This window comes from Grammomys surdaster, unplaced genomic scaffold, assembly GCF_004785775.1.
Source record: "Grammomys surdaster isolate TR1022 unplaced genomic scaffold, NIH_TR_1.0 125878, whole genome shotgun sequence".
Lineage (NCBI taxonomy): Eukaryota > Metazoa > Chordata > Mammalia > Rodentia > Muridae > Grammomys > Grammomys surdaster.
Window position 1 is genome coordinate 3,153,694 of NW_021620703.1, and position 9,880 is coordinate 3,163,573.

Below are 9,880 nucleotides of genomic sequence, written 5' to 3' on the forward strand. Positions count from 1 at the left end.
ACCTGTTTCTTTCCTAACCTGTCAACACTGCTGCTGTCAAACTTTTGGACTTTTGCCAATCCAAGAAGTGAGAAATGACATTTCAGCCTAGTTTGAATTTGCACATTGGAGGTATGTGAATTTGATCATCTATTTCGAATTCCACACTTCTAATACCTCCCTATTCCAGCTTGCTATTAACTCTAAAAGTGTTGAATGGAAGACTGATGTTGCCTGTCATTTGTCTTCCTCCCTGCAGTCAGGGAGCATGCCTGGTACTTCTGCACTGAGATACTGAATTTATTATGACTGAGGAATCTGCATGATTTTAAGGAAAAATTCATTCGTACCTCCTATTGTAGGTGCTCTTTCTCTGTGAGATAACATTAATTAAATACCTTTTTAAACTCTCTTGAAATAACAGTTGTTTCTATTTCTCTTAGATCAACTACTAGTATGAATTTTATTTCTGAGATTGCTATTGCTGAAAATTCTAATTTATGCACAGGAATAACTATACAAAATTATGCTCAGACATTGGGGTTGTCTTTTTCCTTATTCTGGATTAGGATTTTGAGGTGGTGCAGCATCGGATCTATGCAGTGGCAGATGAGCTTGTGATATACCCCATGTTTCTCAGACCAAGGGCTTCTTCTTATGTTCTTCTGGAAAAGGGATATTTTACAGGTGGGCCCTTTCCTTTGTCTCAATGTCTGGTTGTTAACTGCTAACTTACATGAATACAACCTTGTCTTCACATGCTTCCTTATTTCCTTTGATATCCAGGCTGCACAGGGATTCCTCCACATATTAAAATGGCTCCCTCTTTTCTAGATAAGTTCGGCGTTTTCCACAGTTGCTCAGTTATCTTTCAACACATTCTCTAAACCCTATTCTTTCAGTTTCATGGATGTTTTCACCTGCTGATCTCTGATATTCTCTGGTACTTTTCTTCCAAGTAGGACCTGTTTCCTTCTGGCCCTTAGTTCTACCTGATGGAGATATATGTTCTGCCATGGATGGGATCTTCCTATATGTCCTTCTTTTGATGTTCTTGCTGGCATCTCATCTCTACTGTGAGAAATCTCCATCCTGTTTCCTGAAAGGTTCCAGTTTATGGAATCTTCACTGCTTTTCACCATGTATAGATTACTTGTCCCTCTTTGTGGCTGATAGAAATATCTATATATTCTACTTCAAGTATCTACCAGTGTCTCATCTTTGTTGAAACAAAATCCCCATAGTGCCTGGAGCCTTTGTGCTGCTGTTCTGTGAGCACAGGTGCACATTCGAGATCAAGCTGATCTTGTCACTAAATTACTCTGTGCTTTTGATGAAAGTATTCTGGTATAAGAAAATATTTAGTCTGCTAATTGAATATTGAAACAGAGACACAATATCCAAGGTACAAGATAAGAAAAGTTCTCCATAGATTTATGAATGAACACTGCATCTGCATGTATTGTTTCAAAAGATGAATTTAGTGGGACCTGTCTTTAACAGATAATTCTGTTGGGGCCTCTCACTTGAAAGCTTCTATTGGTTATACTGGAATCGTGAATGCAATGAATCATATCTATTTGGCTGTGCAGTTCTTTAGCAGGCTAGAGAGTATCTTACCCTGTTTAATATTCATCCAATAGGCTCATTTTTATTCTTTTTTCACCTTTGCTGAAATAATTCTACGTTTAGAAACTACTTTGAATTATGCTTTCCCGACAGCTAAAATATATGTGTCCTTGAGTTCTCTAAAATTGAAAATAGCCTTCAAACTCATTGGCATTTTTGTATGTTCTGAGATGTTAACTAAGGTATACATATCAGCCTTGCCATACACTCGTAATACAGTCTCTGCAAAGTAGAACAAATCTATTCTGTTTTAAATCCAAATAATTGTAGCCCTCACGTAAAAGTGAGTTCTGGGCAGATACCCAAGGACTCTATATCATACTACAGAAACATCTGTATGTTCATGTAACATTTTTTTGACAATAGCAAGAGGATGGAGTCAATCTACATGACTGTCAACAGAAGAGTTAATAATGAAACTATGGTAAATTGTAAAACAGAAATTCTTTCAGCTATAAAGACAAATAAGATTATGAAATATGACAGAACACGGGTGGAAAGAAGGGGGCTCAGTCTGCATGTAGTTCCAGATCTAGCAGACAAAATTACAAGCCACCGAGGAAAGGTGAATCCTGTATAAATAACATAACAACATTCCATTTGCTTCATGGAACATACACATAATTTTTAAAAGTTCCTTATTTATGTAAAATTTAAGGTTAACCAGTATTCTGGTGTGTGTGTGTGTGTGTGTGTGTGTGTGTGTGTGTGCGTGTGTTTAATGTCATTGAGAGTAAGCCCAGAACCTTTGGAAAGCTGAGCATATATGTGTTATCACAAAGCTATACTTCCTTTTCTTGTTTGGTTTTATTTTTCTGGTAACCACAATCTAAATGCAAGGTTATGAGGAAATTACTCTTTGAAATTTTACTTTTTTTCCCTAAACGGTCTATAAGATTTGTAACACTCAAGGTTACCTGCCCTGGTATTGGTATGACTAATACTAATTGGTATGACTATTACTTAAACATGAAATTTTGAGTGTCAGCTGAGGTCATAATGAGCCAAAATCAAAGGGGGTTGGGGTTAGCTTGTGCCTGGCTTGCGAGCTCTGAACCAGGTGAAAGTGTGGAAACATGTGGTGACCATGAGGTCAGGTCCAGTGGCCCTTCCCTAGGCTCTGCTGCTAGACCTGACCAGCACAGGGTATGCACAGTCAGGACCTCACAGCACTGTGGTGCCATTGGATGGGACATTTTAAGAAAATCGGAACAACAAATCTTGACATTGCTAGACATCTCTATGTCACTCTACGTCTCTGATTGAACTTCAGTGGATAGTTAAATATCGGGGGAACCAGTGGGCTTCTGATGAAAGACTTTTTCCTGCATAGCCACAGGCTCTGATTGTCTACTCAGTGGAGTTGACTGCAGGCAGGGTCATCTCATCAGGTGGGGCTCTGGTTCCTTTCAAAATGAAAACTACATGTGTTCCCTGATCTTTTATTAAAGGATAAGACCTCATGCTGTCCTCTGCCTCCAAAATATCTTTCATATGTTTACTTGTACTTTTTCCTTTGAGGTTCCATCTTTCCAGAAGTAAGTCATAACAATTTCCTATCATCCTTAGAATCCCCAAGTCCTTTTTTCTCCTTATGCTCAATGCTCAATCACTTACCATCAACTTCTTTAATCTCAATATATCTGAAATTACTAGTTTACAACCTGTGGTTCTTGTCTGAACCAATTGTGAGGTTTCAAAATGTCTTGATTTCTGGGCCCTTTTTCTAAGAGTACAAATTTTATGTGTCTATTAAAATGCACGATAGGTCATTTCTAACTTCTACAAATCATGATCCACCAGCATACTCTGAGTGTGATACCTCCTACATCATGAGGAATAGGTACAGTGGGAGTTTATGTTTCATTTGATTTTAAAAAGTAGTATTTTTAATGTCCGAGTCACAAGGCAATTCATCCCATTTAAAAAATTCTCCTAAGGCAGATTATGCTATGTTTTCTATTCATCAGACATGGTTTAGTGACTTGTTCCTGGAGTGTGAGTGGACAGATGCAAACGGGGACTCAACTTAAGTCATCTCACCCCCCAGATTCTACACTGTATCTTGTGCTTCTCAAATGAGCTGTGGAAAGACACCGATTTGAAAAAGTCCCACTCCATACAGACTTTGAATAGAATTTCACAAAATGGATCCAGACATAAACATAATACAAACTAAGATCATAGTAAAATGTCAAGACTTGGTCAATGAATGAGACATCCAAGCATTGCTTAAGATTGTTATATCTGCAAATGGTTGTTCTTAAACAGAAGCTAAATGCTTCTTATGACAATCAAAAAGAGTTCTGGGAGGTGGACTTCAAATAGCCTTGTTGGGATGTACTCTGTGTGCCTGGCAATCAGAAGTCACAGCTGGCTGACATCTCTGTGTCATCCTGGTATTTGTGGTTTACAGTTGGACAAAAAGAATCTCAACCGTTGTTACCCTACAATTCAGTCAGTTCAGTTATCCAACTAAAGTGACTCAGCTTCTTAATTTTGCTGCACTATAGATATTATTTGTTTCTACCTAGTAATTTTAATGCAAACATAACTTATTCTAGTAAATATATAAATAATAAAAAATTAAAAAAAAAAACAGCGAAAGAACTGGTGGCTTTCTTGAGAAAATTCCCAAGTCCAATCCCCAGTGTTAAAAAAAAAATGGGTGGGGAGGCAAAGAGAAGAATCAGGGGAAAGATGGAAGAAAGGATCAAAAAGAAGAAGAGAGGGGGTGGAAATATTTCTAAGTAAAAATAAAGTAAGTATAGAAAACTAAAGTCAGGTCATGGACTACTTGACACAACCAGAAAGAGTAGTCCATGGCTTACACTGAAGAAACTGCCTCATGCTAGACAGTGGAATTTCTGCTAATACTAGGCAACCAAACTCTGAAGACTTCGAAGTAGTACAGGAATGTGCTGACTCTGGAGCTTCCTATTCAGTGTGATGTGAACAGAAGTGTGGTCAACTTAGAAGACTATAAGAAATGAATACTAAACTGATCATGTAATTACCAAAATGTCTCACTAACACACAGAGCTCGGACATATTTTTCCTTTGAGGTTCCATAGGCAGACATATTATCCTAAGAAGATCCCAGGAAATATTGATGCTCTAGGTCCAAAAAATATATAACATTTTGGGTGTTCTCTCAATCCCATGGAAAAATTCATGTGCTGCCTTCATCCTCAACTCCTGAAAGGCCCTGTACTATCGAATGCTCTAACACTGCTAGAGGACCCAGAGGCTGGTCTTCCAAGTGAACTTCTCTTGCTGACTCCTGAACTGGTTCCTGCAGATCCCCCTGTTGAACCTAGCAAGCAAGAACACTGGATTCTAACATGCTACTTCTTTTAAGGGGATTCTGTGGCATGCAATTAAACCTTCAATGATCAACCTTTGCATGTTTACAACAGCCTTCATGTTTTCCTGGTTGGACACATTTAACACAGAGAGAGAATGTTTAGAATTATCTGAGATTACTGGGCTGGTAGCTCTAGGACCTTGTTCCCTGGCTGTGCTGGTGTTTTCTTGAGTAGGCACTGGCATAGTAGGACCTTCTTCACCTACTAATGAAAAATAAAGTGGGGAGGAGGGTTGAAAATGGCCTAGACACAAAAAAGTATTCCTACCATTTAGATCTAATCTAACTGCACTTACTGTTCTTGGATGTGTCATAGGGACATACTCCAGGTGACTGAATGTGTTAAGAACACATCACCAAGTGAAATTCAAGTATACAGCCCCAACTGCAAACTTAATCCCATGTTCCACCGACTAATATGATATTGCTAAGTTGTCATAGACTGAGTTGAAATTGTCGTCAAAGGACATAGAAATGAAAATAAAATTAAAAGAAAGCTTATATCAAACAAAACTTATTTTTTTTCAGCAGAGGGATAAAAGATTTCTGTGTCAGCTGGGTACTCTTCTGAGAGTCTGAGCTCTGTTTGAGGTCTTAGGACATCACTCCTGTATGAAGCACTGTGGGACCACTCTCACAGGTAAGAACAAAATATTACATCTTCCCTCATCACCACTGACAATGCCTACTGAACAAAAGGCACAAGGGAATGACTTTTGCTTAAGGCCCCAATAACTCTCTGTCAGAATTTAGGAAATGTGGGTTTGTGGGTATCACTTTAAAATTATTATCAGTTACAGAATACTGGATTCCTTATTCACTTGAACTGTATTCCTGTGTGTGATAATTTGAATGAGAACAATCCTCGTAGGCTCATATATTTGAATGCTTGTTACCCAATTAGTAGAATTGGCTTGAAAAGATTAGGAGATGTGGCCTTTTTTGAGGAGGCATGGTCTTGTTGGAGAAGGTGTGGCCTTTTGGAAGGAGGCGTGGTCTTACAGGAGGAGGTGTGGCCTTGAGAGGAAATATGGCTTTCTTTGATAAGATATGCCCTTATAGAAAGAAGTATGTCACGAAAGTTAGGCTCCCAGGTTTCAAGACCCCAAGCCAGATCCAATTTATGTCCTTCTCTACTTTCTGCCTACAGAGGAGGATGTAAGGTCTCTGCTACTACTCCAGGACTCTGACATGCCTACTGCCATGTTCCTTGTCATGATGATTATAGACTAACCCTCTGAAACTTAAAGGAGGGTCTAAACTAATTTTTTTCCTGTTACAAGTTGCCTTGGTTATAGTGTTTCATCACAGCAAGAGTAAACCTAATTAAGATCCTCTATAAATTCTATTTTTCATCCAATAATTTTATTGAGGAATATTGTCCTGCAAAGTCTCTAAGTCATACATTTTAAGTCAAGATTTTCAAGAAAAAGCATATTATATTTATCTTTTCTTGGTTTCAGCTTTTACTTTCAAATCACAGAATGGGAGAGCTCTAAAGCTACTTTTGCCTCTTGTATATTTTATAATATCTGAAGTCACAGAAATGTTATCACCTAGCCATTAATGTTTACAAACTTACTAGAAGAGAAGTTGAGAGAGAGAGAGAGAGAGAGAGAGAGAGAGAGAGAGAGAGAGAGAGAGAGAGAGAGAGTTTAAGCATGCTTGTCAAAACACGTGACTTCCTCACATCAGTCTGTACTTGTCTGAAGGCTGCCTCTATTGGTTGCTTGGGGTTCTAGATATTTCCCCCTGCTGATGGTGGAATAGACCCTTTCGAAGTGAACAGCAATGGTCTATCGGGAGGTTTGATTCATGTACACAGACCAGGCTGCTAATGCTTTCAAATATCTTCTTATATTGTGCTGTCTGTCAGGTCAGCAGCAGCATCAATACCAATGCCAGAGGTCTCATGAGAAGAATCTCTTCCAAGTGCTATTTCCATTTTATTTGATAAAAAAAAAAAAATGTGTCTCTCCATCTTCAAATTGTTCAGTGACTGGGACTCCAGATACTTCTATGAATACATCTGTCTCCGTGGCAGTTCTTTAAATAAATAATGCATGGACAAGCCACTCTCCGTTTTCCTACAGGCTCAGTCTCTCAACAACATGACTTCACCTCACCTGCTTTGACTTTATGTGAGGTTGGCTCACTGCTTATGGTTCTAGTTGTTCCAGTAGATTGCAAATGGTATTATATAGTCTAGCTAGCCTATATAAAAGACACACTATCCAGGTATTTTATTTACAAGATTTAAGCCTAGATTGAGAAGGTTTTGAGCTATTCTAACTTTCATCCCAGCCATACATCCCTTGTTATTTGATGTTTCTCCTGGCCACATGTTATGGTCCGTCTCCTCTCATGGCAGCTTTGTCTTTCCTTGGTCTCCTTCCTGTACCCCATCTCTACTTGCAACCCCCAGTCAGGTATCTGAAAACCCACCTAACTCTCTCTGCTGTCCAATCACATTCTTTAGACTTTTATTGACCAATTAACTTTGGGAGCAGGGTTACCTAGCATCACTTGGTGTACATGAGGATCTCCTGTTTTCTGACGATCTCTGGGGCAACCAGATCATAGAGTGTTGTCATTCATTTATGGATACTTTCTAGTACTGATTCAATATTCTAAATTTCAATGTTTCTAAATTTCAGTATTTCTAAATTTGAATATTTCTAATTTTCAATATTTCTAAATTTCAATATTTTATTTATGGATACTGCTTATTATTGATTCAATATTTCTAAATTTCTAAATTATAGGGTGGGACTCCTTGCTGGGCCTATTTGAGTCTACATGGAAATAAGAGTATTTACATCCTTTCTAATCCATCTATTTGAATCCAGTATTAAGATGCTTATTGAAACCAACTGGATGTTTCAGATATATCCATTATATCTTAGTCCTTCATACAAGAAGCCCTGAGCATTTAAGAGAATACAAGGGGTTTGCGTTACCTAACAGTTACAAGCTGTTAGAAGAATTAAAGAACTTTAAGTAATACAGCAACATGATGGAAGTTAAGCCTAGGAAATTCATTTTGCATTGGTTTGACAGATAAGCGTGAGTTGAAAGTGCATTTAGGCAAGGAGTGGCAGAGTGGTTGGCACTCTCTTTGGTGGAGATCAACTGCTTAAAAACCTTATTAATAAACTTCCTAGAAGATTCTGCTCAACAAGACCCTACTCTAAGTACATAAGCTCATTTGAATTTCTCACAAATCCCCAAAGGATGCTCTGGATGTGGCAGGAACCACACCTTAAGCACTTTCATGCTAGTAGGTGGTGAGCCAAGCAGGCTGGAGAGACTCCATGGACAATGACTACAAAGCCAAGACCAACAGGGTTTACAAAAGAAAGGATGCACTGAAGTCCTTAAAACTACTCGTTGAATGAGGCCCTGAGCGAGCTTAAACCTCTGCTGATAACAAAAATAACATCTATGCATAAAGCATAGATATTCACATTCATGAAGATCCTGAATATAGTTCAATTTAGCCTTCATCAATGTACAGGTAAGAGTGTGCTCTTTGGGTTTTATTGAATGTGAGATATTTTACAGAGACTACAAAACGCAGCTCTTACACATGAGGTGTGGGATTTAGCATTCTAGTCTGTCTTTGTGAGATTGCATCCCACCACTACTTTCCCATCTCACTGGAACAATGGCATAAAAATACGGTGGAGCTTATAAATCTTAGGAGTCATAATATATTTATGCATATTAGAAACTGGAGTAGGAAGGAACCATATATTCAGTTTGAATACGGCTTGGGTATTCTTAGTGGTTTGTGTTTGAGAAGCTGACTAACAAGGTGAAAATGCAAGAACTGATAGAGTGGAAGCTAAAAGGAAGGTAATATTAATGGAGAAGGAACAGAGTGGTCGTTAGGGAAAGACCTCAGTAAAAGTCTCAGCCTGGTCCAGTGCAGGACTCCCTGTGGAGTATAGAAACAGTCAATTGCACATGTGTGAGCTTCCATTTACCCCCTACTACACATGATGCAAGAGCATGGACTATCACCAAAACAAGGCTTGTGAGCAAATTTCAAAGAAGAAAATAACTATCTTGTTTCATCTAAGAATCATGAATACTTCCAAATACTAAAACAGACGAAGTCTATGCAATGGGCAAAGATTATCCTGAAAACTAAGAAGCATAAACATGTAGATGAGGAAAAATACAAGGCTACTTGGACAACATGCTGCAAACCAGAGCATTGGACACTCTTGGCTTAGTTTTAAGGAGAATATGTCAATAGAACTTTAAACTTAAACTTCTGTGAGTATGCTCAAAAACTACAAACTGCAACATGAAAGGATATTTTCTTTTCAAAAAAATAATTAAATAGGGTAAAAATTTGCTTTGGATATCGATTCAAAAGGAAATAAAAGGACATAAGTATATAAAGAGACACAAGAACAATTACAGAAAAATTAAGATTAAAAAAGAAAACAAACCAAAAATGAAAATACTTGCAAAAATTATTACCAAGAGTGGTAGTGAGAAAACAATCCTTTTCAAGAAATAAAAAACATACATGTGCACTGACATACCTGTTTTAAAAAGAGATGGACTTGAAAAAACCGAGATAGAAGATGCTGTGGTGACAAGACTTCCAGAAGAGGAGGAAGCACTGGAGGTTGAAAAAGGAAATGGAGGCAGGTTATTTGTGACATGTGTGGAAATAGCAGGAGCTGAAGTGACAGCTGTGCCTGATGGAGGGCCAGCGATTTCAGACAAGGTGGCAGCAGGAGCTGAGCTTGGAGAAGGTCCTGCTGTGGTAGAGGGCCTTGCAGTTGTGGAGGCCGGAGAAGAAATTTCCTGAGAAGCTAGAGAGGTAGAGCCCACACTTGCAGCAGTGGAGGTTGAACTGGCTGCTGTGCTGGCACGTTCTGCAGA